The sequence below is a fragment of the Podarcis erhardii genome (genome assembly GCF_964252035.2).
Source record: "Podarcis erhardii genome assembly, contig: HAP1_SCAFFOLD_201, whole genome shotgun sequence".
NCBI lineage: Eukaryota > Metazoa > Chordata > Lepidosauria > Squamata > Lacertidae > Podarcis > Podarcis erhardii.
Window position 1 is genome coordinate 30,161 of NW_028292757.1, and position 6,445 is coordinate 36,605.

General features: G+C 44.8%; 1 long non-coding RNA gene across 1 annotated transcript; it reads left to right on the forward strand.

The window, feature by feature from the left end:
* The first annotated feature begins 3,090 nt into the window (after nt 1-3,090).
* Nucleotides 3,091-5,253, forward strand: LOC309334373. The gene is made up of 3 exons (XR_014153048.1): nt 3,091-3,152; nt 4,444-4,601; nt 5,057-5,253. It is a non-coding gene; the product is annotated as an uncharacterized lncRNA (long non-coding RNA).
* Nucleotides 5,254-6,445: the final 1,192 nt, after the last annotated feature.

Here is a 6,445-nt window from a genome sequence, read left to right on the forward strand (position 1 = left end):
GATTGTACCTCACCCTACTGATGCTGGTCTACTAAGGTAATAAAGATCTGATTGATTGAAATGAAATATCCTAGTAATGCAGTGATCGCACACTAATGTAATGTATTCCTCTCCCCCCAAATTCATACTTCATTACTCATTAATATTAGTAATAATAATGAAATAAGTCCGGCCAGATGCTCCTCCCAGCTTTGCCTGGACCCTCCCAGTGGGCGTGACCACTCCCCACTAAGCCCCGCCCACCTCTTGCCTTCCCCAGCTCCACTCTCCCCGCCTCCTTTCACAATGGCTCGCCCGGATTGGCGTAGGCGGCCTGCCACTCTCGCGAGCACAGGAGCCTCCCCTCCCCTCCCTTCCCGCTTGCCTCGCCCGCCCCGCCCTTCGCCCTTGCCCCGCGCTGATTGGCCAAGACGGGGGGCCTGTAAGGGGCGTGGCCTGGCAGAGGGAGGCGGAGCGAGGGCGCCAGAAGCAGCTGGAGGAAGGAGGCAGCTGAAGGGGGGGGCTGAGTCCTCAGCGTGGTCGGCAGCGGGAGGCGCATGGGGGAAATGGGGGGGGGAGTAACAGAGTTGGACCCCCCCTTTTAAAGACAAACAGAACCCCTCCAGCACCAGAATTCAAAAGCATCCATTCTTCTTGATGGTCCAGCTCTCACTTCCATCCATCTCAACTGGGAAAACCAGAGCTTGAACTATACGGACCTTTGTCGGCAAGGTGATGTCTCTGCTTTTTAAGATGCTGTCCAGGTTTGTCATTGCTTTTCTCCCAAGAAGCAGGCGTCTCTTAATTTCGTGGCTGCTGTCACCATCTGCAGTGATCATGGAGCCCAAGCAAGTGAAATCTCTCCCTGCCTCCATTTCTTCCCCTTCTATTTGCCAGGAGGTGAGGGGACCAGTGGCCAGGATCTTCGTTTTTTGGATGTTGAGCTTCAGACCAATAGCTTAGGGGACTTAAAGTCTGTGGCTCTGACCCCTCCCCATTTTAACGGCCCCTTCCAGCTGAGGGGAGGGGGCAGCTTGCTTCCTGGCCTCCCCTCCCCTCTGGGTTGAAATTGGGGCTGATGCCCTTGCTGATCCATGGGGGGGGGCTTATAAATGTGACTCTCCCCCCATTCTGAAATCTGGGAGGTTGTAACCGGAGAAAAGAACAGAGGACTGACTTCGCTGGTGGCGCCCTGAATTTTGATCCTGTGTTTTGTTCGCCGACTCTTTGTTGTTGTTTTTTAAAGATATTTATTGAAGTTTCAAAAAGGTTACAAAATAAGGAAAAAAGAGAAAAAAGAGAAAAAATACAAAGTACAAACAATTAAAAACAAATCAATCTTTTCATGTCTTGTCTTTCATTTGCTTGTTTCCTTGACCTCCTCACACCTCCCTTTTTTGTATTCCAATTCAGTTAGTTAATCCAGCAAATCCTTTCCCTCCTTATTTTTATCTTAATCCTTTACCTTAATGTATTATAGCTTTGTATTCTCACCTAGTAACAATCCATTTTTACATATTCCTTTATAACATTACTGCTAAAAGCACTTAACTTCATTCCGACATCATTCTAACATTCATTAATTTTGCAGTATTTATGTAAGTAGTCTTTAAATTTCTTCCAATCTTCTTCCACCGACTCTTCTCCCTGGTCTCGGATTCTTTCGCCGACTCTTTGCACGTGTTGCAGACCTGCACGTCTGTAGCTCAACCCCGTGCAGCGTAGCGTACAGCGATCCCCTTCGTTTCCTCCTTTCCCCCATTCATAAAGTGCTTGACCAATCACCAAGCGCCCTTCCTGACAGAGCCCTCTTTCCTTTGCCAATCCGAAGCGCGGGATCAGGAGAGGTTGCGAAACATCGCCCTCTAGCGACGCCTGCGCTGGTACTGCAGCTGCCCAAGCAGGGAAGGGCGAAGAAGCCATGGACACCAACGGGCTGCATTGGAGCGACCCTCCATTGAGGAGGAATCTGGAGAAAGAAATCAGCAGAAATCCTTCCCGGGACGGGTTGGCATCCTGCCAAGGCTGCTTCTTCAGGGGGAAGGTGGCCATCCGAGGAGGGGCTTGGGGCTGAGCCTGGCATTGCCCTAATCTCTGAAGCTTATGCTCACGTCCCCACCTGCCCTATGGCATAAGGGTCAAGCCCTCCATCCTGACTTGGGAGGGTCGGACACCAACCCATCCAGGAAACAATGTCCTCCCGGTCTCAGTGTATTGGAAAGACAGAGGTCTGGAGGGTCAGAGATGGCAGGTATTTCCCTTTGCCTTACATTTTGGATGGACACGGCATCAGTTTTCACCCCAGTACCACACCTGTTCTATGACATGTTCACGACATGTGTGTGATGCTTCCAACAAGGGGTTGGGGGTAACCTGGAGAAACTTTTTAAAAGGAGGAGCCCCCCTTGTTCGGGGCTTCTCTCTGCATCTTCTATGCTGTATTCGCGAGTCATTGTTATCGGAAAGTTTTTCCTGATGTTGGTTTGGAATCTCCTTTCTTGTAACTTTACAATCATGTTCTGACTTTATATACATACAGTGGTACCTCGGGTTACAGACGCTTCAGGTTACAGACTCCCCTAACCCAGAAATAGTACCTCGGGTTAAGAACTTTGCTTCAGGATGAGAACAGAAATCACGTGGCAGCGGCGAGGCGGCAGCAGGAGGCCCCATTAGTTAAAATGGTACCTCAGGTTAAGAACAATTTCAGGTTAAGAACAGAATTTGTATCTATAAACCAATAGCAAGAGATTCAGATGACGTTAAAGAATGAGTTTATCAATCAGGTACCAATCAGAACAAAGTGAATGGTCAGAAATAACATCTCAACTGCGAAAAGAAGAATGGTTGGTGTAAACCCCCGAAACCAAGTTAATAATTGCATTTCAATGGGTCTGCTTTAGGTTTCATTGCAATCAAGGCGATGAGATAATAATAATAATAATAATAATAATAATAATAATAATAATAATAATAATAATAGTAGTAGTATTGCTTTCCCTGGCCACTCTGGGCGGCTCCCAACAGAATATTAAAAGCACTGTAAAAATCACAGCCACAACATGCATTTAAAGCATTTTGGCCTCTGTTGTCCAGGGCGCCAGAGCCGCGGGACGTCGGGAAAAGGGGGAAGCCCTTCTAGGTGCCTCCAAGGGAATGAGGAAAAGGACGAGGTCTCTTGGAGACTTCCTGGGTTATGTGGGTTTAGTAGTATAATAATTGATGATTCTTAGTTTGTTAGCACGCCAGGAGGAAGGTTGCGCAGGGCAGCCTGGGAAGGGCGAGGGAAAGGCTGTGAGGAAAAGCCTTCTCTCTTTTTCCATCGCTCTGCCCCTCCATCAAGTTTAAATGGAAGAATCCAAATACGTTTAGAGAAAAATAAAATGATAGGAAACAGGATCCTTTTTTGGAGAAGAAGGGGCAGCAAAGCATGCTGGGAAGAAGGACATGAGGGAAATGAAATCAAACCTAACAAAGGATAAATTACCAATAAAGCTAATTAGTGAAACCTAACAAAAGACACCTTGGGATTTATTTATTCAGTTATACGTTGGAAAATGGGTAAATTTCAAGTATAGGAAGCTGGATCCATGTTTGTGAGAAGAAGGGGTAGCAAAGCATGCTGGGAAGAAGGACGTGAGGGAAATGAAACCTAATAAAGGATAATTTATCAATAAAGCTATTAAGTGAAACCTAACGAAAGACACTTTCAGATGTATTTATTCAGTTAAACATTGGAAAATGGGTAAATCTCAATTATAGGAAGCTGGATCCTTGTTTGTGAGAAGAAGGGGCAGCAAAGCATGCTGGGAAGAAGGACCTGAGGGAAATGAAACCAAACCTAGCTTTCAGGTGAGCCCGGGAGAGAGAGGGGCCCCTGGGGGGATCTGCACTCTGCACGCCCTCAGAGGCCGGAGAGGCTGGCAGGGACGGGGCCCCCAGGTGAGCCCGGGAGAGAGAGGGGCCCCTGGGGGGATCTGCACTCTGCACGCCCTCAGAGGCCGGAGAGGCTGGCAGGGACGGGGCCCCCAGGTGAGCCCGGGAGAGAGAGAGAGGGGCCCCTGGGGGATTTGCACTCTGCACGCCCTCAGAGGCTTCGTAGTCTAAGCTCAGGGGGCTCTTTGAGCCGGCATCTCTCTGGGGGGTGAGGGGTTTCTTCCCATTGGTCAACATCCTTCTTAAATAGTGGTGCCCGGAATTGGACACAGTATTCCAGGTGGGGACTGACCAAGGCAGAACAGAGCTCAGTCTTGTAAGCCACTGGGATTAGTAGCAATAAAAGTAATAATAATCACAACAAGATAGTAATGTTAGACTTTGTTAACAAATATGTATGTTGCTTAACTGTGTGTGCATTGCAATCACTTATTCACGGTTGTGCGTAGTAATTTTAAGTGCATTCTTGATATTACAATCAAGGAGCAATACTGTTAAAATGCATATTTTCTTTAAATATAAACACAGAAATAAATGAAGCTCCAAATTCATCGGATGATGACCTGTGCCACAAACCGGGAACCAGGCAGAGGGCCTTCTTGGTGGTGGCGCCCTCCCTGTGGAACGCCCTCCCAGCAGATGTCAAGGAAGGAAACAACTACCTGACTTTTAGAAGACATCTGAAGGTAGCCCTGTTTATGGATGTTTTTAATGTTTGATGTATTTATCGTGTTTTGAATATTCTATTGGGAGCCACCCAGAGTGGCTGGGGAAACCAAGCCAGATGGGTGGGGTATAAATAAATGGTTGTTGTTGTTACACTAGATTTAATGAACATTCATATCAGAGTGCCCTGTAAATTGATAGTCAATTGATAGCCATATATACTTTTATGCTCTTCCATATCCATTTAATGCTCCGAAACCCTTCTTTTAGCTTCTTTTAGACTTTTATATATACTTTGTGTATTAATGCTTTTTAGCTTTCCAAAATGTTTTACAGATTGCTGGTCTACTGAATGCTGGTCTACTACCATAATAAAGATTTAATTGATTGAAATGAAGTATCCTATAGTCATGCCGTGATTGGACACCAAAATAATATAATACGGGTAATTCATAATGAAATATACAGTTTCCAGATCCTGTAAGACAGGCGCTGACACGGACCACAGCAGCGACCCATGAGGCAGATGTACTCATAAAGTTTGTGTTTCACTACTGAGGGAAGTGATGGAGGTGATAGTGCGCGTGTCACGTGACTAGTCAGGCGAAATGGCTGCGTCTGCAGCGGAGAAGGCGTCTTGTGTTCTTGAATTGAGCAAAACGGAGTTTGTTGTGCAACTGCATTTTCGATTGTGATGTGTGTTGTGTGACGAGGGTGCACACATAGAACATCTGTGACTGTTTCTAAAATACTTCAACATTCTCCTACAATTCTGTCACAGGTAACATGAGATATATTCTTTTTTTATAGAGTTTTGAAACTGTATACTTCATTATGAATTACCCTGTGTAATACTATACTATACTATACTATACTATACTATACTATACTATACTATACTATAATCGTACTTTTCCGTGTATAAGACGCGGAAAATGGGATCCCACCATTTTCTTAATTTTGAGTCCCCCAAAATAGGGGGTGTCTTATACACAGGGGCATGTTCTACACGGGAAAATACAGTAATATGTAATATAATATACCGTATTTTTTGTTGAATGGCACACTGCGAAGCTCCCTTGCGTAATAATTTTATTTTTTCTTCTTCTTCTTCTTGATGCTGTTGTTGATTTCCTTTTGTATGATCTTGTGGTGTTCTGTGTCACTGGCTTTTGCCGCAATAAAACTTGACTTGACTTGACTAACACTGGTCAGTGCAATAAAATTCACTGGATCCCAGTCACGGCTTGACTAAGGTCAGTTGCTACTCTTTGGAACAGGGAGCAGAGCTTACACGATACAGAAATTAAACCAACAGACTACGGAAGATGTCTTAAATGAATTTCTCAGTTTATTGATATACAAAGCTTAGGAGAATGAGATGATGTGAAGTGAGCTTATGAATGATAGTGCATAAATGCGGGAAATGGCGCATAGAAACTTGAATACATAGAACTGGCATAACCAAACAGTATTGTTGAATATCAGAATTGATATGGTTAATAGGTAGTCATGACAAAGCAAACACTCAAAAACCTAACTCCTCTCCCTCTAAACTATCTTGTTGTGAGATAAATATAAGTTTCCAAAACACAAAATTATTAAAAGATAATAGTTTACAAACTAAGGGCAGTAGACCAGGACTCATTGTAGTCCTTGGCAAAGCAAGGTAGCAAATCATTTCCTCCCATCTTAGTGTTCATGTCAACAGGACTTCCTAAAATCCAGGCTAAGAAGGAACACAATCTCTTTCAGAGATGGAGAATAAACAGCATGGGTGAGTAGCTGTGTTTCCTTTATGCACTTCTGGACATCAGGAACATGGACTATTTTAAGAATCAGATGTCCCCTTAATTCCTTGTTG